The following is a 27,168-nucleotide window of genomic DNA, read 5'->3' as shown; positions in this document are numbered from 1 at the left end:
GATGTTTGTGGGGGTCTCAAACTCACTGCCTGAAAGTGTGGTGCAGGCAGAAACCCTCACCACATTTAACAAGTACTGAGATGTGCACATGAAATGCAATAAGGTGCAGGGGTACACACCTAAAACTGGGCATTTGTTGGCCGGTGCAGATACGATGGGCTTAAATGACTCCTTCCATGCTGTAAACCTCTATGATTATATAATTATCGGTTAGGATTACTTTCATGATGCAAAACGTGGCAATCAGATAATTAATGGTGTTTCCAGTGAAGAAGTGTTCGTGCAAGCTGGGGCTCGAACTCAGGAAGCTGAGATGAAGCATCTTATGAGGCTGCTGTTTGGTGTACGGGGAGCGTTGTCTCGAACGGTGGCATTTTGCAGCCCAGTGAAGGGCGGTAAACCGCTGTTTGATGCTGCATTCTCCGCTTTACGCCGGCAGCCGCTGATTGGAGAGTGTGGGAGCGGAAGTTAGGGCTTGTCCCGCCCTCACTCACTCTGGAGCTGCGGAAGAGCGATAAGTCGATGGGTTTGTTTGTGGCTTTAATTTTCTGTTGTGAAGCGTGGTGGCGTGGCAGGATCCTTAAATAATCTCTCACAGCTGAGCTGAATGCACAGAATGTGCAGCTTTGAGATATGGTTTCTCCAGCGTCAGGGCTGGAAACGGGAGGGAGTGAGAGACACTGTGTAGAATGTGAGTGTGAACAGAGCTGCAGAGAGAAATCAGCAAATGGACCAGCATCGTGAGACACTGCACTCTGTTAATATTGAACCACTAATCTGAATGATTTAATTTTATCTAATCATTAATTGAACACGTTTGCATAATGTTTCCGCCCGGTTTCGAACCGGGGACCTTACGCGTGTGAGGCGAACGTGATAACCACTACACTACGGAAACGCTGTGGCAGTAACATTGTTGGGAGCATAACCAGAGCTTTAACCTCAACAGCTGGACTACACTTTTGGAGCTTGTGTCACGAGAATAGAATGACGGTGCTATATTTCGCAAGGTTGTGAGTGAGGCAGGAATTGATCCCGTGTTTCTCTGCCTTTATACATAGGAACAGGAGTGGCCATTCCTCAGCCAGTGGTTAGAATCTGGAATACACTGCTCTAAAGGCAGGTGGAGTCAGACTCAATCTTATCTTTCAAAACGGAGTTGGATAAGTATCCGAATGAAAAAAATTGCACGGCTGTGGGTAAATGACAGGGGGGTGAGACTTGTTGAGAGTTTGCAAGGGCTCGACGGGCTGCAACCATTCCCTTATTCTTTGATTCTATAAGTTAGTGGCACATTTAATAGTGTGCATGTCAGCAGAATATTGAAAGGGACATGGATGCAGTCGGCACAACGAGAAGCATCTGATTCAGAAGATTCGGGTGCACGGCAATTCGGGTTTAATGACTTTAAAAGCATCATTTTTGTTTTGTGAAGATTCGGTCAGAGAAATGTTAGGGAAAATAATTTTTTGCTGAAAAGGGCTCAGCACTTCATCTTCTTTTTGGCTGCTTGGGTCACACTTCTTTTCGATGGTATTCTTCCAGAATGTATATTTTCTTTGCTGTTTCACAATAACCAGTCCCTTGCACTGCAGTCTATCTCACTGTTTCCAACGTTTCATGTACATGTTACCAGCAATGAACATTTTGAAGCAGACTTCTAAAGCACAGTGTCAAAAATGTTTTATGGATTCAGAGGTAAAGTGCAGAGCACAGATAAGTTATTCAATTAAGGACTCTCCTTCAGTTAACATTTCTTTAGTTGTGCAAATGAAGATCATCAGTCAAATAATGATGTTTTCCCATGAAGGCAGGATAACATTTAATGATTATGCATTTTCTAAGTAAAAGCCCATGTGATTCAGGGCGAAGTGGCAAATTGGATCCAAATTTGGCTCAGAGGCAGGAAGGAAAGGCTAATGTTTGATGGGTGTTTTTGTGACTGGAAGGATGTTTCCAGTTGGGTTCCGCAGTTTTCAGTGCCAGATCCATTGCTTTTTATGGTATTTATCAATGATCTAAACTTGAATATAGGTGTTATGATTCCGAAATTTTCAGGTGTTATTAAAATCGGCAGTGGGTTGATAATGAAGAAGAAAGCTGGAGACTCCAGGAAGATATCAATCAACTGATAAGGGGGTAGAGCAGTGGCAAATGGAATTTAATCCAGAGATGTGAGAGATCGCGCATTTGTGGAGGGTTAACAAGGAAAGGGAATACACATCAACTGGTATGACATTGAGAAGTGTAGAGGAACAAAGGTAACTGGGATTGCATGTCCACAGATCCCTGAAGGTAGCTGGCAAGTTGGAAAAGTTGGTAAAGAAGTCATATGGAATGGTTGCATTTATTGGCAGAAGCAAGGAACAGAACAGCAAGTGGCTTAAGCTAGAACTGTATAAAAGTCTGTTTGGGCCACAGCTGGAGTACTGCGTGCAGTTCTGGTCACCGCATTGAAGGAAGAACGTGAATACGCTGGAGAGGGTACAGAGGAGATTTACATAGATGTTGCCGGAAGTGGAGCAACTTTGCTATGAGGACAGATTGGATAGGATGGGTTTGTTTTCCTTAGAACAGAGGAAGCTGATGGGCGACAGCATTGAGGTGTATAAAAATAGGAGGGGCCTAGATATTTTTGATTAGAAGTGTCTATTTCACATAGCGGAGTGGTCAACAACCAGGCTGCATAATTTAAAAGTAATTAGTGTAAGGGTTAAAGGGGATTTGAAGTGAACATTCTGCATGCAGATGTTTGTGGGGGTCTCAAACTCACTGCCTGAAAGTGTGGTGCAGGCAGAAACCCTCACCACATTTAACAAGTACTGAGATGTGCACATGAAATGCAATAAGGTGCAGGGGTACACACCTAAAACTGGGCATTTGTTGGCCGGTGCAGATACGATGGGATTAAATGACTCCTTCCATGCTGTAAATCTCTATGATTATATAATTATCAGTTAGGATTACTTTCATGATGCAAAACGTGGCAATCAGATAATTAATGGTGTTTCCAGTGAAGAAGTGTTCGTGCAAGCTCGGGTTCGAACTCACGAAGCTGAGATGAAGCATCTTATGAGGCTGCTGTTCGGTGCACGGGGAGCGTTGTTTCGAACGGTGGCATTTTGCAGCCCAGTGAAGGGCGGTAAACCGCTGTTTGATGCTGCATTTTCCGCTTTCCGCCGGCAGCGGTTGATTGGAGAGTGTGGGAGCGGAAGTTAGGGCTTGTCCCGCCCTCACTCACTCTGGAGCTGGGGAAGAGCGATTAGTCGATGGGTTTGTTTGTGGCTTTAATTTTCTGTTGTGAAGCGTGGCGGTGTGGCAGGATCCTTTAATAATCTCTCACAGCTGACCTGAATGCACGGAATGTGCAGCTTTGAGATATGGTTTCTCCAGCGTCAGGGCTGGAAACGGGAGGGAGTGAGAGACACTGTGTAGAATTTGAGTGTGTACAGAACTGTAGAGAGAAAACAGTAAATGGAACAGCATCGTGAGACACTGCACTCTGTTAATATTGAACCACTCAAAAGAATGATTTAATTTTATCTTATCATTAATTGAACACGTTTGCATAATGTTTCCACCCAGGGACCTTTCGCGTGTGAGGCGAAAGTGATAACCACTACACTACGGAAACGCTGTGGCAGTAACATTGTTGGGAACATAACCAGAGCTTTAACCTCAACAGCTGGACCACACTTCTGGAGCTTGTGTCATGAGAATAGAATGACGGTGCTATATTTAGCAAGGTTGTGAGTGTGGCAGGAATTGATCGCGTGTTTCTCTGCCTTTATACATAGGAACAGGAGTGGCCATTCCTCAGCAAGTGGTTAGAATCTGGAATACACTGCGCTAAAGCGCGGTGGAGTCAGACTCAATCTTATCTTTCAAAACGGAGTTTGATCAGTATCCGAATGAAAGAAATTGCACAGCTGTGGGTAAATGACAGGGGAGTGAGACTTGTTGAGAGTTGGCATGAGCTCGACGGGCTGCAACCATTCCCTTATTCTTTGATTGTATAAGTTAGTGGCACATTTAGTAGTGTGCATGTCAGCAGAATATTGGAAGGGACATGGATTCAGTCGGCACAACGAGAGGCATCTGATTCAGAAGATTTGGGTGCACATAAATTCGGGTTTAATGACTTTAAAAGCTTCATTTTTGTTTTGTGAAGATTCGGTCAGAGAAATGTTTGGGAAAAGAATTTTTTACTGAAAAGACCTCAGCACTTCATCTTCTTTTTGGCTGTTAGGGCCACACTTCTTTTCCATAGTATTCTTCCAGAATGTATATTTTCTTTGCTGTTTCACAATAACCAGTCCCTTGCACTACAGTCTATCTCACTGTTTCCAACGTCCCATGTACATGTTACCAGAAAGGAACATTTTGAAGCACACTTCTAAAGCACAGTGTCCAAAATGGTTTATGGATTCAGAGGTAAAGTGCAGAGCACAGATAAGTTATTCAATTAAGGACTCTCCTTCAGTTAACATTTCTTTAGTTGTGCAAATGAAGATCATCAGTCAATTAATGATGTTTTCCCATGAAGGCAGGATAACATTTAATGATTATGAATTTTCTAAGTAAACGCCCATGTGATTCAGGGCGAAGTGGCAAATTGGATCCAAATTTGGCTCAGAGGCAGGAAGCAAAGGGTAATGTTTGATGGGTGTTTTTGTGACTGGAAGGATGTTTCCAGTGGGGTTCCACAGTTTTCAGTGCCAGATCCATTGCTTTTTATGGTATTTATCAATGATCTAAACTTGAATATAGGTGTTATGATTACGAAGTTTTCAGGTGTTATTAAAATAGGCAGTGTGGTTGATAATGAAGAAGAAAGCTGGAGACTCCAGGAAGATATCAATCAACTGATAAGGGGGTAGAGCAGTGGCAAATGTAATTTAATCCAGAGATGTGAGAGATCGTGCATTTGTGGAGGGCTAACAAGGAAAGGGAATACACATCAACTGGTATGACATTGAGAAGTAGAGGAACAAAGGTAACTGGGATTGCTTGTCCACAGATCCCTGAAGGTAGCTGGCCAGTTGGAAAAGTTCGTCAAGAAGTCATATGGAATGGTTGCATTTATTGGCAGAAGCAAGGAACGGAACAGCAAGTGGGTTATGCTAGAACTGTATAAAATTCTGGTTAGGCCACAGCTGGAGTACTGCGTGCAGTTCTGGTCACCGCATTGAAGGAAGAACGTGAATACACTGGAGAGGGTACAGAGGAGATTTACGTAGATGTTGCCGGGAGTGGAGCAACTTTGCTATGAGGACAGATTGGATAGGATGGGTTTGATTTCCTTGGAACAGAGGAGGCTGATGGGCGACAGCATTGAGGTGTATAAAAATAGGAGGGGCCTAGATATTGTTGATTAAAAGGGTCTATTTCACATAGTGGAGTGGTCAACAACCAGGCTGCATAATTTCAAAGAAATTAGTGTCAAGGTTAAAGGGGATTTGAAGTGAACATTCTGCATGCAGATGTTTGTGAGGGTCTCAAACTCACTGCCTGAACGTGTGGTGCAGGCAGAAACACTCACCACATTTAACAAGTTCTTAGATGTGCACATGAAATGCAATAAGGTGCAGGGGTACACACCTAAAACTGGGCATTTGTTGGCCGGTGCAGATACGATGGGCTTAAATGACTCCTTCCATGCTGTAAACCTCTATGATTATATAATTATCGCTTAGGATTACTTTCATGATGCAAAACGTGGCAATCAGATAATTAATGGTGTTTCCATTGAAGAAGTGTTCGTGCAAGCTGGGGCTCGAACTCAGGAAGCTGAGATGATGCATCTTATGAGACTGCTGTTCGGTGTACGGGGAGCGTTCTCTCGAATGGTGGCATTTTGCAGCCCAGTGAAGGGTGGTAAACCGCTGTTTGATGCTGCATTCTCCGTTTTCCGCCGGCAGCGGCTGATTGGAGAGTGTGGGAGCGGAAGTTAGGGCTTGTCCCGCCCTCACTCACTCTGGAGCTGGGGAAGAGCGATTAGTCGATGGGTTTGTTTGTGGCTTTAATTTTCTGTTGTGAAGCGTGGTGGCGTGGCAGGATCCTTTAATAATCTCTCACAGCTGACCTGAATGCACGGAATGTGCAGCTTTGAGATATGGTTTCTCCAGCGTCAGGGCTGGAAACGGGAGGGAGTGAGATACACTGTGTAGAATTTGAGTGTGGACAGAACTGCAGAGAGAAATCAGCAAATGGAACAGCATCGTGAGACACTGCACTCTGTTAATATTGAACCACTAATATGAATGATTTGATTTTATCTAATCATTAATTGAACACGTTTGCATAATGTTTCCAACCGATTTCGAACCGGGCACCTTGCGCGTGTTTGGCGAACGTGATAACCACTACACTACGGAAACGCTGTGGCAGCAACACCGTGGGGAACATAACCAGAGCTTTAAACTCAACAGCTGGACTACACTTCTGGAGCTTGTGTCACGAGAATAGAATAACGGTGCTATATTTAGCAAGGTTGTGAGTGTGGCAGGAATTGATCCCGTGTTTCTCTGCCTTTATACATAGGAACAGGAGTGGCCATTCCTCAGCAAGTGGTTAGAATCTGGAATACACTTCTCTAAAGGGCGGTGGAGTCAGACTCAATCTTATCTTTCAAAACGGAGTTGGATAAGTATCCGAATGAAAAAAATTGCACAGCTGTGGGTAAGTGACAGGGGAGTGAGACTTGTTGAGAGTTGGCATGGGCTCGACGGGCTGCATCCATTCCCTTATTCTTTGATTCTATAAGTTAGTGGCACATTTAATAGTGTGCATGTCAGCAGAATATTGAAAGGGACATGGATTCAGTCGGCACAACGAGAAGCATCTGATTCAGAAGATTCCGGTGCACGAAAATTCGGGTTTAAGGACTTTAAAAGCATAATTTTTCTTTTGTGAAGATTCGGTCAGAGAAATGTTTGAAAAAGAATTTTTTGCTGAAAAGGGCTCAGCACTTCATCTTCTTTTTGGCTGTTAGGGCCACACTTCTTTTCGATGGTATTCTTCCAGAATGCATATTTTCTTTGCTGTTTCACAATAACCAGTCCCTTGCACTGCAGTCTATCTCACTGTTTCCAACGTCTCATGTACATGTTACCAGCAATGAACATTTTGAAGCAGACTTCTAAAGCACAGTGTCCAAAATGGTTTATGGATTCAGAGGTAAAGTGCAGAGCACAGATAAGTTATTCAATTAAGGATTCTCCTTCAGTTAACTTTTCTTTAGTTGTGCAAATGAAGATCATCAGTCAATTAATGATGTTTTCCCATGAAGGCAGGATAACATTTAATGATTATGCATTTTCTAAGTAAAAGCCCATGTGATTCAGGGCGAAGTGGCAAATTGGATCCAAATTTGGCTCAGAGGCAGGAAGCAAAGGGTAATGTTTGATGGGTGTTTTTGTGACTGGAAGGATGTTTCCAGTGGGGTTCCGCAGTTTTCAGTGCCAGATCCATTGCTTTTTATGGTATTTATCAAAGATCTAAACTTGAATATAGGTGTTATGATTACGAAGTTTTCAGGTGTTATTAAAATAGGCAGTGTGGTTGATAATGAAGAAGAAAGCTGGAGACTCCAGGAAGATATCAATCAACTGATAAGGGGGTAGAGCAGTGGCAAATGGAATTTAATCCAGAGATGTGAGAGATCGCGCATTTGTGGAGGGCTAACAAGGAAAGGGAATACACAACAACTGGTATGACATTGAGAAGTGTAGAGGAACAAAGGTAACTGGGATTGCTTATCCACAGATCCCTGAAGGTAGCTGGCCAGTTGGAAAAGTTGGTTAAGAAGTCATATGGAATGGTTGCATTTATTGGCAGAAGCAAGGAACAGAACAGCAAGTGGGTTATGCTAGAACTGTATAAAATTCTGGTTAGGCCACAGCTGGAGTACTGCGTGCAGTTCTAGTCACCGCATTGAAGGAAGGACGTGAATACGCTGGAGAGGGTACAGAGGAGATTTACGTAGATGTTGCCGGGAGTGGAGCAACTTTGCTATGAGGACAGATTGGATAGGATGGGTTTGTTTTCCTTGGAACAGAGGAGGCTGATGGGCGACAGCATTGAGGTTTATAAAAATAGGAGGGGCCTAGATATTGTCGATTGAAAGGTTCTATTTCACAGAGTGGAGTGGTCAACAACCAGGCTGCATAATTTTAAAGTAATTAGTGTAAGGGTTAAATGGGATTTGAAGTGAACATTCTGCATGCAGATGTTTGTGGGGGTCTCAAACTCACTGCCTGAAAGTGTGGTGCAGGCAGAAACACTCACCACATTTAACAAGTTCTTAGATGTGCACATGAAATGCAATAAGTTGCAGGGGTGCACACCTAAAACTGGGCAATTGTAGGCCGGTGCAGATACGATGGGCTTAAATGACTCCTTCCATGCTGTAAACCTCTATGATAATATAATTATCGGTTACGATTACTTTCATGATGCAAAACGTGGCAATCAGATAATTAATGGTGTTTCCAGTGCAGAAGTGTTCGTGCAAGCTGGGGCGCGAACTCAGGAAGCTGAGATGAAGCATCTTATGAGGCTGCTGTTCGGTGTACAGGGAGCGTTGTCTCGAATGGTGGCATTTTGCAGCCCAGTGAAGGGCGGTAAACCGCTGTTTGATGCTGCATTCTCCGCTTTCCGCCGGCAGCGGCTGATTGGAGAGTGTGGGAGCGGAAGTTTGGGCTTGTCCCGCCCTCACTCACTCTGGAGCTGGGGAAGAGCGATTATTCGATGGGTTTGTTTGTGGCTTTAATTTTCTGTTGTGAAGCGTGCTGGCGTGGCAGGATCCTTTAATAATCTCTCACAGCTGACCTGAATGCACGGATTGTGCAGCTTTGAGATATTGTTTCTCCAGCGTCAGGGCTGGAAACGGGAGGGAGTGAGAGACACTGTGTAGAATTTGAGTGTGAACAGAACTGCAGAGAGAAATCAGAAAATGGACCATCATCGTGAGACACTGCACTCTGTTAATATTGAACCACTAATATGAATGATTTAATTTTATCTAATCATTAATTGAACACGTTTGCATAATGTTTCCGCCCAGTTTCGAACCGGGGATCTTTCGCGAGTGAGGCGAACGTGATAACCACTGCACTACGGAAACGCTGTGCCAGTAACATTGTTGGGAATATAACCAGAGCTTTAACCTCAACAGCTGGACTACGCTTCTGGAGCTTGTGTCACGAGAATAGAATGACGGTGTTATATTTAGCAAGGTTGTGAGTGAGGCAGGAATTGATCCTGTGTTTTTCTGCCTTTATACATAGGAACAGGAGTGGCCATTCCTCAGCAAGTGGTTAGAATCTGGAATACACTGCTCTAAAGGGCGGGAATGTCAGACTCAATCTTATCTTTCAAAACGGAGTTGGATCAGTATCCGAATGAAAAAAAGTTGCACAGCTGTGGGTAAATGACAGGGGAGTGAGACTTGTTGAGAGATGGCATGGGCTCGACGGGCTGCAACCATTCCCTTATTCTTTGATTCTATAAGTTAGTGGCACATTTAATAGTGTGCATGTCAGCAGAATATTGAAAGGGACATGGATTCAGTCGGCACAACGAGAGGCATCTGATTCAGAAGATTCGGGTGCACGAAAATTCGGGTTTAATGACTTTAAAAGCATAATTTTTGTTTTGTGAAGATTCGGTCAGAGAACTGTTTGGGAAAAGAAGTTTTTCCTGAGAAGGGCTCAGCACTTCATCTTCTTTTTGGCTGTTAGGGCCACACTTCTTTTCGATGTTATTTTTCCAGAATGCATATTTTCTTTGCTGTTTCACAATAAGCAGTCCCTTGCACTACAGTCTATCTCACTGTTTCCAACGTCTCATGTACATGTTACCAGCAATGAACATTTTGAAGCAGACTTCTAAAGCACAGTGTCCAAAATGGTTTATGGATTCAGAGGTAAAGTGCAGAGCACAGCTAAGTTATTCAATTAAGGACTCTCCTTCAGTTAACATTTCTTTAGTTGTGCAAATGAAGATCATCAGTCAATAAATGATGTTTTCCCATGAAGGCAGGATAACATTTAATGATTATGCATTTTCTAAGTAAAAGCCCATGTGATTCAGGGCGAAGTGGCAAATTGGATCCAAATTTGGCTCAGAGGCAGGAAGCAAAGGGTAATGTTTGATGGGTGTTTTTGTGACTGGAAGGATGTTTCCAGTGGGGTTCCACAGTTTTCAGTGCCAGATCCATTGCTTTTTATGCTATTTATCAATGAACTAAACTTGAATATAGGTGTTATGATTACGAAGTTTTCAGGTGTTATTAAAATAGGCAGTGTGATTGATAATGAAGAAGAAAGCTGGAGACTCCAGGAAGATATCAATCAACTGATCAGGGGGTAGAGCAGTGGCAAATGGAATTTAATCCAGAGATGTGAGACATCGCGCATTTGTGGAGGGCTAACAAGGAAAGGGAATACACATCAACTGGTATGAAATTGAGAAGTGTAGAGGAACAAAGGTAACTGGGATTGCTTGTCCACAGATCCCTGAAGGTAGCTGGTCAGTTGGAAAAGTTGGTTAAGAAGTCATATGGAATGGTTGCATTTATTGGCAGAAGCAAGGAACAGAACAGCAAGTGGGTTTTGCTAGAACTGTATACAATTCTGGTTAGGCCACAGCTGGAGTACTGCGTGCAGTTCTAGTCACCGCATTGAAGGAAGGACGTGAATACGCTGGAGAGGGTACAGAGGAGATTTACGTAGATGTTGCCGGGAGTGGAGCAACTTTGCTCTGAGGACAGATTGGATAGGATGGGTTTGTTTTCCTTGGAACAGAGGAGGCTGATGGGCGACAGCATTAAGGTGTAAATAAAAAGGAGGGGCCTAGATATTGTTGATTAAAAGGGTCTATTTCACATAGTGGAGTGGTCAACAACCAGGCTGCATAATTTAAAAGAAATTAGTGTAAGGGTTAAAGGGGATTTGAAGTGAACATTCTGCATGCAGATGTTTGTGGGGGTCTCAAACTCACTGCCTGAAAGTGTGGTGCAGGCAGAAACCCTCACCACATTTAACAAGTTCTGAGATGTGCACATGAAATGCAATAAGGTGCAGGGGGACACACCTAAAACGGGACATTTGTTGGCCGGTGCAGATACGATGGACTTAAATGTCTCCTTCCATGCTGTAAACCTCTATGATTATATAATTATCGGTAAGGATTACTTTCATGATGCAAAACGTGGCAATCAGATAATTAATGGTGTTTCCAGTGAAGAAGTGTTCGTGCAAGCTGGGGCTCGAAGTCAGGAAGCTGAGATGAAGCATCTTATGAGGCTGCTGTTCGGTGTACGGTGAGCGTTGTCTCGAACGGTGGCATTTTGCAGCCCAGTGAAGGGCGGTAAACCGCTGTTTGATGCTGCATTCTCCGCTTTCCGCCGGCAGCGGCTGATTGGAGAGTGTGGGAGCGGAAGTTTGGGCTTGTCCCGCCCTCACTCACTCTGGAGCTGGGGAAGAGCGATTATTCGATGGGTTTGTTTGTGGCTTTAATTTTCTGTTGTGAAGCGTGGTGGCGTGGCAGGATCCTTTAATAATCTCTCACAGCTGACCTGAATGCACGGAATGTGCAGCTTTGAGATATTGTTTCTCCAGCGTCAGGGCTGGAAACGGGAGGGAGTGAGAGACACTGTGTAGAATTTGAGTGTGAACAGAACTGTAGAGAGAAATCAGAAAATGGACCAGCATCGTGATACACTGCACTCTGTTAATATTGCACCAATAATATGAATGATTTAATTTTATCTAATCATTAATTGAACACGTTTGCATAATGTTTCCGCCCGGTTTCGAACTGGGGATCTTTCGCGTGTGAGGCGAACGTGATAACCACTACACTACGGAAACGCTGTGCCAGTAACATTGTTGGGAACATAACCAGAGCTTTAACCTCAACAGCTGCACTACGCTTCTGGAGCTTGTGTCACGAGAACAGAATGACGGTGCTATATTTAGCAAGGTTGTGAGTGAGGCAGGAATTGATCCCGTGTTTCTCTGCCTTTATACATAGGAACAGGAGTGGCCATTCCTCAGCAAGTGGTTAGAATCTGGAATACACTGCTCTAAAGGGCGGTGGAGTCAGACTCAATCTTATCTTTCAAAACGGAGCTGGATAAGTATCCGAATGAAAAAAATTGCACAGCTGTGGGTAAATGACAGGGGAGTGAGACTTGTTGAGAGTTGGCATGGGCTCGACGGGCTGCAACCATTCCCTTATTCTTTGATTCTATAAGTTAGTGGCACATTTAATAGTGTGCATGTCAGCAGAATATTGAAAGGAACATGGATTCAGTCGGCACAACGAGAGGCATCTAATTCAGAAGATTCGGGTGCACGAAAATTCGGGTTTAATGACTTTAAAAGCATAATTTTTGTTTTGTGAAGATTCGGTCGGAGAAATGTTTGGGAAAATAATTTTTTGCTGAAAAGGGCTCAGCACTTCATCTTCTTTTTGGCTGTTCGGGCCACACTGCTTTTCGATGGTATTCTTCCAGAATGTATATTTTCTTTGCTGTTTCACAATAACCAGTCCCTTGCACTACAGTCTATCTCACTGTTTCCAACGTCTCATGTACATGGTTCCAGCAATGAACATTTTGAAGCAGACTTCTAAAGCACAGTGTCCAAAATGGTTTATGGATTCAGAGGTAAAGTGCAGAGCACAGCTAAGTTATTCAATTAAGGACTCTCCTTCAGTTAACTTTTCTTTAGTTGTGCAAATGAAGATCATCAGTCAATTAATGATGTTTTCCCATGAAGGCAGGATAACATTTAATGATTATGCATTTTCTAAGTAAAAGCCCATGTGATTGAGGGCGAAGTGGCAAATTGGATCCAAATTTGGCTCAGAGGCAGGAAGCAAAGGGTAATGTTTGATGGGTGTTTTTGTGACTGGAAGGATGTTTCCAGTGGGGTTCCACAGTTTTCAGTGCCAGATCCATTGCTTTTTATGGTATTTATCAATGAACTAAACTTGAATATAGGTGTTATGATCACGAAGTTTTCACGTGTTATTAAAATAGGCAGTGTGATTGATAATGAAGAAGAAAGCTGGAGACTCCAGGAAGAAATCAATTAACTGATAAGGAAGTAGAGCAGTGGCAAATGGAATTTAATCCAGAGATGTGAGAAATCGCGCATTTGTGGAGGGCTAACAAGGAAAGGGAATACACATCAACTGGTATGACATTGAGAAGTGTAGAGGAACAAAGGTAACTGGGATTGCTTGTCCATAGATCCCTGAAGGTAGCTGGTCAGTTGGAAAAGTTGGTTAAGAAGTCATATGGAATGGTTGCATTTATTGGCAGAAGCAAGGAACAGAACAGCAAGTGGGTTTTGCTAGAACTGTATAAAATTCTGGTTAGGCCACAGCTGGAGTACTGCGTGCAGTTCTAGTCACCGCATTGAAGGCAGGACGTGAATACGCTGGAGAGGGTACAGAGGAGATTTACGTAGATGTTGGCGGGAGTAGAGCAACTTTGCTATGAGGACAGATTGGATAGGATGGGTTTGTTTTCCTTGGAACAGAGGAGGCTGATGGGCGACAGCATTAAGGTGTATATAAAAAGGAGGGGCCTAGATATTGTTGATTAACAGGGTCTATTTCACATAGTGGAGTGGTCAACAACCAGGCTGCATAATTTAAAAGTAATTAGTGTAAGGGTTAAAGGGGATTTGAAGTGAACATTCTGCATGCAGATGTTTGTGGGGGTCTCAAACTCACTGCCTGAAAGTGTGGTGCAGGCAGAAACCCTCACCACATTTAACAAGTTCTGAGATGTGCACATGAAATGCAATAAGGTGCAGGGGGACACATCTAAAACTGGACATTTGTTGGCCGGTGCAGATACGATGGGCTTAAATGACTCCTTCCATGCTGTAAACCTCTATGATTATATAATTATCGGTAAGGATTACTTTCATGATGCAAAACGTGGCAATCAGATAATTAATGGTGTTTCCAGTGAAGAAGTGTTCGTGCAAGCTGGGGCTCGAACTCAGGAAGCTGAGATGAAGCATCTTATGAGGCTGCTGTTTGGTGTACAGGGAGCGTTGTCTCGAACGGTGGCATTTTGCAGCCCAGTGAAGTGCGGTAAACCGCTGTTTGATGCTGCATTCTCCGCTTTCCGCCGACAGCGGCTGATTGGAGAGTGTGGGAGCGGAAGTTTGGGCTTGTCCCGCCCTCACTCACTCTGGAGCTGGGGAAGAGCGATTATTCGATGGGTTCGTTTGTGGCTTTAATTTTCTGTTGTGAAGCGTGGTGGCGTGGCAGGATCCTTTAATAATCTCTCACAGCTGACCTGAATGCACGGAATGTGCAGCTTTGAGATATTGTTTCTCCAGCGTCAGGGCTGGAAACGGGAGGGAGTGAGAGACACTGTGTAGAATTTGAGTGTGAACAGAACTGCAGAGAGAAATCAGAAAATGGACCAGCATCGTGAGACACTGCACTCTGTTAATATTGAACCACTAATATGAATGATTTAATTTTATCTAATCATTAATTGAACACGTTTGCATAATGTTTCCGCCCAGTTTCGAACCGGGGATCTTTCGCGAGTGAGGCGAACGTGATAACCACTACACTACGGAAACGCTGTGCCAGTAACATTGTTGGGAATATAACCAGAGCTTTAACCTCAACAGCTGGACTACGCTTCTGGAGCTTGTGTCACGAGAATAGAATGACGGTGCGAAATTTAGCAAGGTTGTGAGTGAGGCAGGAATTGATCCCGTGTTTTTCTGCCTTTATACATAGGAACAGGAGTGGCCATTCCTCAGCAAGTGGTTAGAATCTGGAATACACTGCTCTAAAGGGCGGGAATGTCAGACTCAATCTTATCTTTCAAAACGGAGTTGGATCAGTATCCGAATGAAAAAAAGTTGCACAGCTGTGGGTAAATGACAGGGAAGTGAGACTTGTTGAGAGATGGCATGGGCTCGACGGGCTGCAACCATTCCCTTATTCTTTGATTCTATAAGTTAGTGGCACATTTAATAGTGTGCATGTCAGCAGAATATTGAAAGGGACATGGATTCAGTCGGCACAACGAGAGGCATCTGATTCAGAAGATTCGGGTGCACGAAAATTCGGGTTTAATGACTTTAAAAGCATAATTTTTGTTTTGTGAAGATTCGGTCAGAGAAATGTTTGGGAAAAGAAGTTTTTCCTGAGAAGGGCTCAGCACGTCATCTTCTTTTTGGCTGTTAGGGCCACACTTCTTTTCGATGTTATTTTTCCAAAATGCATATTTTCTTTGCTGTTTCACAATAAGCAGTCCCTTGCACTACAGTCTATCTCACTGTTTCCAACGTCTCATGTACATGTTACCAGCAATGAACATTTTGAAGCAGACTTCTAAAGCACAGTGTCCAAAATGGTTTATGGATTCAGAGGTAAAGTGCAGAGCACAGCTAAGTTATTCAATTAAGGACTCTCCTTCAGTTAACATTTCTTTAGTTGTGCAAATGAAGATCATCAGTCAATAAATGATGTTTTCCCATGAAGGCAGGATAACATTTAATGATTATGCATTTTCTAAGTAAAAGCCCATGTGATTCAGGGCGAAGTGGCAAATTGGATCCAAATTTGGCTCAGAGGCAGGAAGCAAAGGGTAATGTTTGATGGGTGCTTTTGTGACTGGAAGGATGTTTCCAGTGGGGTTCCACAGTTTTCAGTGCCAGATCCATTGCTTTTTATGCTATTTATCAATGAACTAAACTTGAATATAGGTGTTATGATTACGAAGTTTTCAGGTGTTATTAAAATAGGCAGTGTGATTGATAATGAAGAAGAAAGCTGGAGACTCCAGGAAGATATCAATCAACTGATCAGGGGGTAGAGCAGTGGCAAATGGAATTTAATCCAGAGATGTGAGAGATCGCGCATTTGTGGAGGGCTAACAAGGAAAGGGTTATACACATCAACTGGTATGAAATTGAGAAGTGTAGAGGAACAAAGGTAACTGGGATTGCTTGTCCACAGATCCCTGAAGGTAGCTGGTCAGTTGGAAAAGTTGGTTAAGAAGTCATATGGAATGGTTGCATTTATTGGCAGAAGCAAGGAACAGAACAGCAAGTGGGTTTTGCTAGAACTGTATACAATTCTGGTTAGGCCACAGCTGGAGTACTGCGTGCAGTTCTAGTCACCGCATTGAAGGAAGGACGTGAATACGCTGGAGAGGGTACAGAGGAGATTTACGTAGATGTTGCCGGGAGTGGAGCAACTTTGCTCTGAGGACAGATTGGATAGGATGGGTTTGTTTTCCTTGGAACAGAGGAGGCTGATGGGCGACAGCATTAAGGTGTAAATAAAAAGGAGGGGCCTAGATATTGTTGATTAAAAGGGTCTATTTCACATAGTGGAGTGGTCAACAACCAGGCTGCATAATTTAAAAGAAATTAGTGTAAGGGTTAAAGGGGATTTGAAGTGAACATTCTGCATGCAGATGTTTGTGGGGGTCTCAAACTCACGGCCTGAAAGTGTGGTGCAGGCAGAAACCCTCACCACATTTAACAAGTTCTGAGATGTGCACATGAAATGCAATAAGGTGCAGGGGGACACACCTAAAACTGGACATTTGTTGGCCGGTGCAGATACGATGGGCTTAAATGACTCCTTCCATGCTGTAAACCTCTATGATTATATAATTATCGGTAAGGATTACTTTCATGATGCAAAACGTGGCAATCAGATAATTAATGGTGTTTCCAGTGAAGAAGTGTTCGTGCAAGCTGGGGCTCGAAGTCAGGAAGCTGAGATGAAGCATCTTATGAGGCTGCTGTTCGGTGTACGGTGAGCGTTGTCTCGAACGGTGGCATTTTGCAGCCCAGTGAAGGGCGGTGAAACCGCTGTTTGATGCTGCATTCTCCGCTTTCCGCCGGCAGCGGCTGATTGGAGAGTGTGGGAGCGGAAGTTTGGGCTTGTCCCGCCCTCACTCACTCTGGAGCTGGGGAAGAGCGATTATTCGATGGGTTTGTTTGTGGCTTTAATTTTCTGTTGTGAAGCGTGGTGGCGTGGCAGGATCCTTTAATAATCTCTCACAGCTGACCTGAATGCACGGAATGTGCAGCTTTGAGATATTGTTTCTCCAGCGTCAGGGCTGGAAACGGGAGGGAGTGAGAGACACTGTGTAGAATTTGAGTGTGAACAGAACTGCAGAGAGAAAACAGAAAATGGACCAGCATCGTGAGACACTGCACTCTGTTAATATTGAACCACTAATATGAATGATTTAATTTTATCTAATCATTAATTGAACACGTTTGCATAATGTTTCCGCCCAGTTTCGAATCGGGGATCTTTCGCGTGTGACGCGAACGTGATAACCACTACACTACGGAAACGCTGTGCCAGTAACATTGTTGGGAACATAACCAGAGCTTTAACCTCAACAGCTGCACTACGCTTCTGGAGCTTGTGTCACGAGAATAGAATGACGGTGCTATATTTAGCAAGGTTGTGAGTGAGGCAGGAATTGATCCCGTGTTTCTCTGCCTTTATACATAGGAACAGGAGTGGCCATTCCTCAGCAAGTGGTTAGAATCTGGAATACACTGCTCTAAAGGGCGGTGGAGTCAGACTCAATCTTATCTTTCAAAACGGAGCTGGATAAGTATCCGAATGAAAAAAATTGCACAGCTGTGGGTAAATGACAGGGGAGTGAGACTTGTTGAGAGTTGGCATGGGCTCGACGGGCTGCAACCATTCCCTTATTCTTTGATTCTATAAGTTAGTGGCACATTTAATAGTGTGTATGTCAGCAGAATATTGAAAGGAACATGGATTCAGTCGGCACAACGAGAGGCATCTGATTCAGAAGATTCGGGTGCACGAAAATTCGGGTTTAATAACTTTAAAAGCATAATTTTTGTTTTGTGAAGATTCGGTCGGAGAAATGTTTGGGAAAATAATTTTTTGCTGAAAAGGGCTCAGCACTTCATCTTCTTTTTGGCTGTTCGGGCCACACTGCTTTTCGATGGTATTCTTCCAGAATGTATATTTTCTTTGCTGTTTCACAATAACCAGTCCCTTGCACTACAGTCTATCTCACTGTTTCCAACGTCTCATGGACATGTTTCCAGCAATGAACATTTTGAAGCAGACTTCTAAAGCACAGTGTCCAAAATGGTTTATGGATTCAGAGGTAAAGTGCAGAGCACAGCTAAGTTATTCAATTAAGGACTCTCCTTCAGTTAACATTTCTTTAGTTGTGCAAATGAAGATCATCAGTCAATTGATGATGTTTTCCCATGAAGGCAGGATAACATTTAATGATTATGCATTTTCTAAGTAAAAGCCCATGTGATTGAGGGCGAAGTGGCAAATTGGATCCAAATTTGGCTCAGAGGCAGGAAGCAAAGGGTAATGTTTGATGGGTGTTTTTGTGACTGGAAGGATGTTTCCAGTGGGGTTCCACAGTTTTCAGTGCCAGATCCATTGCTTTTTATGGTATTTATCAATGAACTAAACTTGAATATAGGTGTTATGATTACGAAGTTTTCACGTGTTATTAAAATAGGCAGTGTGATTGATAATGAAGAAGAAAGCTGGAGACTCCAGGAAGAAATCAATCAACTGATAAGGAAGTAGAGCAGTGGCAAATGGAATTTAATCCAGAGATGTGAGAAATCGCGCATTTGTGGAGGGCTAACAAGGAAAGGGAATACACATCAAGTGGTATGATATTGAGAAGTGTAGAGGAACAAAGGTAACTGGGATTGCTTGTCCACAGATCCCTGAAGGTAGCTGATCAGGTGGAAAAGTTGGTTTAGAAGTCATATGGAATGGTTGCATTTATTGGCAGAAGCAAGGAACAGAACAGCAAGTGGGTTTTGCTAGAACTGTATAAAATTCTGGTTAGGCCACAGCTGGAGTACTGCGTGCAGTTCTCGTCACCGCATTGAAGGAAGGACGTGAATACGCTGGAGAGGGTACAGAGGAGATTTACGTAGATGTTGCCGGGAGTAGAGCAACTTTGCTATGAGGACAGATTGGATAGGATGGGTTTGTTTTCCTTGGAACAGAGGAGGCTGATGGGCGACAGCATTGAGGTGTATAAAAATAGGAGGGGCCTAGATATTGTTGATTAAAAGTGTCTATTTCACATAGTGGAGTGGTCAACAACCAGGCTGCATAATTTAAAAGTAATTAGTGTTAGGGTTAAAGGGGATTTGAAGTGAACATTCTGCATGTAGATGTTTGTGGGGGTCTCAAACTCACTGCCTGAAAGTGTGGTGCAGGCAGAAACCCTCACCACATTTAACAAGTTCTTAGATGTGCACATGAAATGCAATAAGGTACAGAGGTACACACCTAAAACTGAGCATTTGTTGGCCGGTGCAGATACGATGGGCTTAAATGACTGCTTCCATGCTGTAAACCTCGATGATTATATAATTATCGGTTAGGATTACTTTCATGACGCAAAACGTGGCAATCAGATAATTAATGGTGTTTCCAGTGAAGAAGTGTTCGTGCAAGCTGGGGCTCGAACTCAGGAAGCTGAAATGAAGCATCTTTTGAGGCTGCTGTTTGGTGTACGGGGAGCGTTGTCTGGAACGGTGGCATTTTGCAGCCCAGTGAAGGGCGGTAAACCGCTGTTTGATGCTGCATTCTCCGCTTTTCGCCTGCAGCGGCTGATTGGAGAGTGTGGGAGCGGAAGTTAGGGCTTGTCCCGCCCTCACTCACTCTGGAGCTGAGGAAGAGCGATTCGTCGATGGGTTTGTTTGTGGCTTTAATTTTCTGTTGTGAAGCGTGGTGTTGTGGCAGGATCCTTTAATAAACTCTCACAGCTGACCTGAATGCACGGAATGTGCAGCTTTGAGATATGGTTTCTCCAGCGTCAGGGCTGGAAACGGGAGGGAGTGAGAGACACTGTGTAGAATTTGAGTGTGAACAGAACTGTAGAGAGAAATCAGCAAATGGAACAGCATCGTGAGACACTGCACTCTGTTAACATTGAACAGCTAATATGAATGATTTAATTTTATCTTCTCATTCATTGAACACGTTTGCATAATGTTTCCGCCCGGTTTCGAACCGGGGACTTTTCGCGTGTTAGGCGAAAGTGATAACCACTACACTACGGAAACACTGTGGCATTAAGATTGTTGGGAACATAACCAGAGCTTTAACCTCAACAGCTGGACGACACTTCTGGAGCTTGTGTCACGAGAATAGAATGACGGTGCTATATTTAGCAAGGTTGTGAGTGTGGCAGGAATTGATCCCGTGTTTCTCTGCCTTTATACATAGGAACAGGAGTGGCCATTCCTCAGCAAGTGGTTAGAATCTGGAATACACTTCTCTAAAGGGCGGTGGAGTCAGACTCAATCTTATCTTTCAAAACGGAGTTGGATAAGTATCCGAATGAAAAAAATTGCACAGCTGTGGGTAAATGACAGGGGAGTGAGACTTGTTGAGAGTTGGCATGGGCTCGACGGGCTGCATCCATTCCCTTATTCTTTGATTCTATAAGTTAGTGACACATTTAATAGTGTGCATGTCAGCAGAATATTGAAAGGGACATGGATTCAGTCGGCACAACGAGAGGCATCTGATTCAGAAGATTCCGGTGCATGAAAATTCGGGTTTAATGACTTTAAAAGCATCATTTTTCTTTTGTGAAGATTCGGTCAGAGAAATGTTTGAAAAATAATTTTTTGCTGAAAAGGGCTCAGCACTTCATCTTCTTTTTGGCTGTTTGGGCCACACTTCTTTTCGATGGTATTCTTCCAGAATGTATATTTTCTTTGCTGTTTCACAATAACCAGTCCCTTGCACTGCAGTCTATCTCACTGTTTCCAACGTCTCATGTACATGTTACCAGCAATGAACATTTTGAAGCAGACTTCTAAAGCACAGTGTCCAAAATGGTTTATGGATTCAGAGGTAAAGTGCAGAGCACAGATAAGTTATTCAATTCAGGATTCTCCTTCAGATAATATTTCTTTAGTTGTGCAAATGAAGATCATCAGTCAATTAATGATGTTTTCCCATGAAGGCAGGATAACATTTAATGATTATGCATTTTCTAAGTAAAAGCCCATGTGATTCAAGGCGAAGTGGCAAATTGGATCCAAATTTGGCTCAGAGGCAGGAAGCAAAGGGTAATGTTTGATGGGTGTTTTTGTGACTGGAAGGATGTTTCCAGTGTGGTTCCACAGTTTTCAGTGCCAGATCCATTGCTTTTTATGGTATTTATCAATGATCTAAACTTGAATATAGGTGTTATGATTACGAAGTTTTCAGGTGTTATTAAAATAGGCAGTGTGGTTGATAATGAAGAAGAAAGCTGGAGACTCCAGGAAGATATCAATCAACTGATAAGGGGGTAGAGCAGTGGCAAACTGAATTTAATCCAGAGATGTGAGAGATCGCGCATTTGTGGAGGGCTAACAAGGAAAGGAAATACACATCAACTGGTATGACATTGAGAAGTGTAGAGGAAAAAAGGTAACTGGGATTGCTTGTCCACAGATCCCTGAAGGTAGCTGACCAGTTGGAAAAGTTGATTAAGAATTCATATGGAATGGTTGCATTTATTGGCAGAAGCAAGGAACAGAACAGCAAGTGGGTTATGCTAGAACTGTATTAAATTCTGGTTAGGCCACAGCTGGAGTTCTGCGTGCAGTTCTGGTCACCGCATTGAAGGAAGAATGTGCATACGCTGGAGAGGGTACAGAGGAGATTTACGTAGATGTTGCCGGGAGTGGAGCAACTTTGCTATGAGGACAGATTGGATAGGATGGGTTTGTTTTCCTTGGAACAGAGGAAGCTGATGGGCGACCGCATTGAGGTGTATAAAAATAGGAGGGGCCTAGATATTGTTGATTAAAAGGGTCTATTTCACATAGTGGAGTGGTCAACAACCAGGCTGCATAATTTAAAAGTAATTAGTGTAAGGTTTAAAGGGGATTTGAAGTGAACATTCTGCATGCAGATGTTTGTGGGGGTCTCAAACTCACTGCCTGAAAGTGTGGTGCAGGCAGAAACCCTCACCACATTTAACCAGTTCGCAGATGTGCACATGAAATGCAATAAGGTGCAGGGGTACACACCTAAAACTGGGCATTTGTTGGCCGGTGCAGATACGATGGGCGTAAATGACTCTTTCCATGCTGAAAACCTCTATGATTATATAATTATCGGTTAGGATTACTTTCATGATGCAAAACGTGGCAATCAGATAATTAATGCTGTTCCTAGTGAAGAAGTGTTCGTGCAAGCTGGGGCTCGAACTCAGGAAGCTGAGATGAAGCATCTTATGAGGCTGCTGTTCGGAGCACGGGGAGCGTTGTCTGGAACGGTGGCATTTTGCAGCCCAGTGAAGGGCGGTAAACCGCTGTTTGATGCTGCATTCTCCGCTTTCCGCCGGCAGCGGCTGATTGGAGAGTGTGGGAGCGGAAGTTAGGGCTTGTCACGCCCTCACTCACTCTGGAGCTGAGGAAGAGCGATTAGTCGATGGGTTTGTTTGTGGCTTTAATTTTCTGTTGTGAAGCGTGGTGGCGTGGCAGGATCCTTTAATAATCTCTCACAGCTGACCTGAATGCACGGAATGTGCAGCTTTGAGATATGGTTTCTCCAGCGTCAGGATTGGAAACGGGAGGGAGTGAGAGACACTGTGTAGAATTTGAGTGTGAACAGAACTGTAGAGAGAAATCAGCAAATGGAATAGCATCGTGAGACACTGCACTCTGTTAACATTGAACCACTAATCTGAATGATTTAATTTTATCTTATAATTAATTGAACACGTTTGCATAATGTTTCCGCCCGGTTTCGAACCGGGGACCTTTCGCGTGTTAGGCGAACGTGATAACCACTACACTACGGAAACGCTGGTGCAGTAAAATCGTTGGGAACTTAACCAGAGCTTTAACCTCAACAGCTGGACTACACTTCTGGAGCTTGTGTCACGAGAATCGAATAACGGTGCTGTATTTAGCAAGGTTGTGAGTGTGGCAGGAATTGATCCCGTGTTTCTCTTCCTTTATACATAGGAACAGGAGTGGCCATTCCTCAGCAAGTGGTTAGAATCTGGAATACACTTCTCTAAAGGGCGGTGGAGTCAGACTCAATCTTATCTTTCAAAACGGAGTTGGATAAGTATCCGAATGAAAAAAATTGCACAGCTGTGGGTAAATGACAGGGGAGTGAGACTTGTTGAGAGTTGGCATGGGCTCGACGGGCTGCATCCATTCCCTTATTCTTTGATTCTATAAGTTAGTGGCACATTTAATAGTGTGCATGTCAGCAGAATATTGAAAGGGACATGGATTCAGTCGGCACAACGAGAGGCATCTGATTCAGAAGATTCCGGTGCATGAAAATTCGGGTTTAATGACTTTAAAAGCATCATTTTTCTTTTGTGAAGATTCGGTCAGAGAAATGTTTGAAAAAGAATTTTCTGCTGAAAAGGGCTCAGCACTTCATCTTCTTTTTGGCTGTTAGGGCCACACTTCTTTTCGATGGTATTCTTCCAGAATGTATATTTTCTTTGCTGTTTCACAATAACCAGTCCCTTGCACTGCAGTCTATCTCACTGTTTCCAACGTCTCATGTACATGTTACCAGCAATGAACATTTTGAAGCAGACTTCTAAAGCACAGTGTCCAAAATGGTTTATGGATTCAGAGGTAAAGTGCAGAGCACAGATAAGTAATTCAATTAAGGATTCTCCTTCAGATAACATTTCTTTAGTTGTGCAAATGAAGATCATCAGTCAATTAATGATGTTTTCCCATGAAGGCAGGATAACATTTAATGATTATGCATTTTCTAAGTAAAAGCCCATGTGATTCAGGGCGAAGTGGCAAATTGGATCCAAATTTGGCTCAGAGGCAGGAAGCAAAGGGTAATGTTTGATGGGTGTTTTTGTGACTGGAAGGATGTTTCCAGTGTGGTTCCACAGTTTTCAGTGCCAGATCCATTGCTTTTTATGGTATTTATCAATTATCTAAACTTGAATATAGGTGTTATGATTACGAAGTTTTCAGGTGTTATTAAAATAGGCAGTGTGGTTGATAATGAAGAAGAAAGCTGGAGACTCCAGGAAGATATCAATCAACTGATAAGGGGGTAGTGCAGTGGCAAATTGAATTTAAACCAGAGATGTGAGAGATCGCGCATTTGTGGAGGGCTAACAAGGAAAGGGAATACACATCAACTGGTATGACATTGAGAAGTGTAGAGGAACAAAGGTAACTGGGATTGCTTGTCCACAGATCCCTGAAGATAGCTGGCCAGTTGGAAAAGTTGGTTAAGAAGTCATATGGAATGGTTGCATTTATTGGCAGAAGCAAGGAAGAGTACAACAAGTGGGTTATGCTAGAACTGTATAAAATTCTGGTCAGGCAACAGCTGGAGTACTGCCTGCAGTTCTGTTTACCGCATTGATGGAAGAACGTGAATACGCTGGAGAGGGTACAGAGGAGATTTACGTAGATGTTGCCGGGAGTGGAGCAACTTTGCTATGAGGACAGATTGAATAGGATGGGTTTGTTTTCCTTGGAACAGAGGAGGCTGATGGGCGACAGCATTGAGGTGTATAAAAATAGGAGGGGCCTAGATATTGTTGATTAAAAGGGTCTATTTCACATAGTGGAGTGGTCAACAACCAGGCTGCATAATTTAAAAGTAATTAGTGTAAGGGTTAAAGGGGATTTGAAGTGAACATTTTGCATGCAGATGTTTGTGGGGGTCTCAAACTCACTGCCTGAAAGTGTGGTGCAGGCAGAAACCCTCACCACATTTAACCAGTTCTTAGATGTGCACATGAAATGCAATAAGGTGCAGGGGTACACACCTAAAACTGGGCATTTGTTGGCCGGTGCAGATACGATGGGCTTAAATGACTCCTTCCATGCTGTAAACCTCTATGATTATATAATTATCGGTTAGGATTACTTTCATGATGCAAAACGTGGCAATCAGATAATTAATGGTGTTTCCAGTGAAGAAGTGTTCGTGCAAGCTGGGGCTCGAACTCAGGAAGCTGAGATCAAGCATCTTGTGAGGCTGTTGTTCGGAGCAGGTGGAGCGTTGTCTCGAACGGTGGCATTTTGAAGCCCAGTGAAGGGCGGTAAACCGCTGTTTGATGCTGCATTCTCCGCTTTCCGCCGGCAGCGGCTGATTGGAGAGTGTGGGAGCGGAAGTTAGGGCTTGTCCCGCCCTCACTCACTCTGGAGCTGGGGAAGAGCGATTAGTCGATGGGTTTGTTTGTGGCTTTAATTTTCTGTTGTGAAGCGTGGTGGCGTGGCAGGATCCTTTAATAATCTCTCACAGCTGACCTGAATGCACGGAATGTGCAGCTTTGAGATATGGTTTCTCCAGCGTCAGGGCTGGAAACGGGAGGGAGTGAGAGACACTGTGTAGAATTTGAGTGTGAACAGAACTGCAGAGAGAAATCAGCAAATGGAACAGCATCGTGAGACACTGCACTCTGTTAACATTGAACCACTAATATGAATGATTTAATTTTATCTTATCATGAATTGAACACGTTTGCATAATGTTTCCACCCGGTTTCGAACCGGGGACCTTTCGCGTGTTAGGCGAACGTGATAACCACTACACTACGGAAACGCTGTGGCAGTAACATTGTTGGGAACATAACCAGAGCTTTAACCTCAACAGCTGGACGACACTTCTGGAGCTTGTGTCACGAGAACAGAATGACGGTGCTATATTTCGCAAGGTTGTGAGTGTGGCAGGAATTGATCCCGGGTTTATCTGCCTTTATACATAGGAACAGGAGTGGCCATTACTCAGCAAGTGGTTAGAATCTGGAATACACTTCTCTAAAGGGCGGTGGAGTCAGACTCAATCTTATCTTTCAAAACGGAGTTGGATAAGTATCCGAATGAAAAAAATTGCACAGCTGTGGGTAAATGACAGGGGAGTGAGACTTGTTGAGAGTTGGCATGGGCTCGACGGGCTGCATCCATTCCCTTATTCTTTGATTCTATAAGTTAGTGGCACATTTAATAGTGTGCATGTCAGCAGAATATTGAAAGGGACATGGATTCAGTCGGCACAACGAGAGGCATCTGATTCAGAAGATTCCGGTGCATGAAAATTCGGGTTTAATGAATTTAAAAGCATCATTTTTCTTTTGTGAAGATTCGGTCAGAGAAATGTTTGAAAAAGAATTTTTTGCTGAAAAGGGCTCAGCACTTCATCTTCTTTTTGGCTGTTAGGGCCACACTTCTTTTCGATGGTATTCTTCCAGAATGTATATTTTCTTTGCTGTTTCACAATAACCAGTCCCTTGCACTGCAGTCTATCTCACTGTTTCCAACGTCTCATATACATGTTACCAGCAATGAACATTTTGAAGCAGACTTCTAAAGCACAGTGTCCAAAATGGTTTATGGATTCAGAGGTAAAGTGCAGAGCACAGATAAGTTATTCAATTAAGGATTCTCCTTCAGTTAACATTTCTTTAGTTGTGCAAATGAAGATCATAAGTCAATTAATGATGTTTTCCCATGAAGGCAGGATAACATTTAATGATTATGCATTTTCTAAGTAAAAGCCCATGTGATTCAAGGCGAAGTGGCAAATTGGATCCAAATTTGGCTCAGAGGCAGGAAGCAAAGGGTAATGTTTGATGGGTGTTTTTGTGACTGGAAGGATGTTTCCAGTGGGGTTCCACAGTTTTCAGTGCCAGATCCATTGCTTTTTATGGTATTTATCAATGATCTAAACTTGAATATAGGTGTTATGATTACGAAGTTTTCAGGTGTTATTAAAATAGGCAGTGTGGTTGATAATGAAGAAGAAAGCTGGAGACTCCAGGAAGATATCAATCAACTGATAAGGGGGTAGTGCAGTGGCAAATTGAATTTAATCCAGAGATGTGAGAGATCGCGCATTTGTGGAGGGCTAACAACGAAAGGGAATACACATCAACTGGTATGACATTGAGAAGTGTAGAGGAACAAAGGTAACTGGGATTGCTTGTCCACAGATCCCTGAAAGTAGCTGACCAGTTGGAAAAGTTGACTAAGAAGTCATATGGAATGATTGCATTTATTGGCAGAAGCAAGGAACAGAGCAGCAAGTGGGTTGTGCTAGAACTGTATAAAATTCTGGTTAGGCCACAGCTGGAGTACTGCATGCAGTTCTGGTCAC

At 43.3% G+C, this 27,168-nt stretch overlaps 7 non-coding genes across 7 annotated transcripts; all 7 read right to left on the bottom strand.

Annotated features, from left to right (window-relative positions):
- Nucleotides 1-825: 825 nt before the first annotated feature.
- trnav-cac (transfer RNA valine (anticodon CAC)) lies at nt 826-898 on the bottom strand. Its single transcript has one exon. It is a non-coding gene; the product is annotated as a tRNA-Val (tRNA).
- Nucleotides 899-9,054: 8,156 nt separating this feature from the next.
- Nucleotides 9,055-9,127, bottom strand: trnav-cac (transfer RNA valine (anticodon CAC)). Its single transcript has one exon. It is a non-coding gene; the product is annotated as a tRNA-Val (tRNA).
- A 2,676-nt stretch (nt 9,128-11,803) lies between these two features.
- trnav-cac (transfer RNA valine (anticodon CAC)) lies at nt 11,804-11,876 on the bottom strand. Its single transcript has one exon. It is a non-coding gene; the product is annotated as a tRNA-Val (tRNA).
- Nucleotides 11,877-14,551: 2,675 nt separating this feature from the next.
- On the bottom strand, nt 14,552-14,624 carry trnav-cac (transfer RNA valine (anticodon CAC)). The gene has a single exon. It is a non-coding gene; the product is annotated as a tRNA-Val (tRNA).
- A 5,426-nt stretch (nt 14,625-20,050) lies between these two features.
- trnav-aac (transfer RNA valine (anticodon AAC)) lies at nt 20,051-20,123 on the bottom strand. Its single transcript has one exon. It is a non-coding gene; the product is annotated as a tRNA-Val (tRNA).
- A 2,674-nt stretch (nt 20,124-22,797) lies between these two features.
- On the bottom strand, nt 22,798-22,870 carry trnav-aac (transfer RNA valine (anticodon AAC)). The gene has a single exon. It is a non-coding gene; the product is annotated as a tRNA-Val (tRNA).
- Nucleotides 22,871-25,544: 2,674 nt separating this feature from the next.
- Nucleotides 25,545-25,617, bottom strand: trnav-aac (transfer RNA valine (anticodon AAC)). Its single transcript has one exon. It is a non-coding gene; the product is annotated as a tRNA-Val (tRNA).
- Nucleotides 25,618-27,168: the final 1,551 nt, after the last annotated feature.

Source organism: Pristiophorus japonicus, chromosome 3 (assembly GCF_044704955.1).
Source record: "Pristiophorus japonicus isolate sPriJap1 chromosome 3, sPriJap1.hap1, whole genome shotgun sequence".
Classification (NCBI taxonomy): Eukaryota; Metazoa; Chordata; class Chondrichthyes; family Pristiophoridae; genus Pristiophorus; species Pristiophorus japonicus.
The sequence above is the reverse complement of the archived record's forward strand: the minus strand, read 5'-3'. Positions and strand labels throughout refer to the sequence as shown.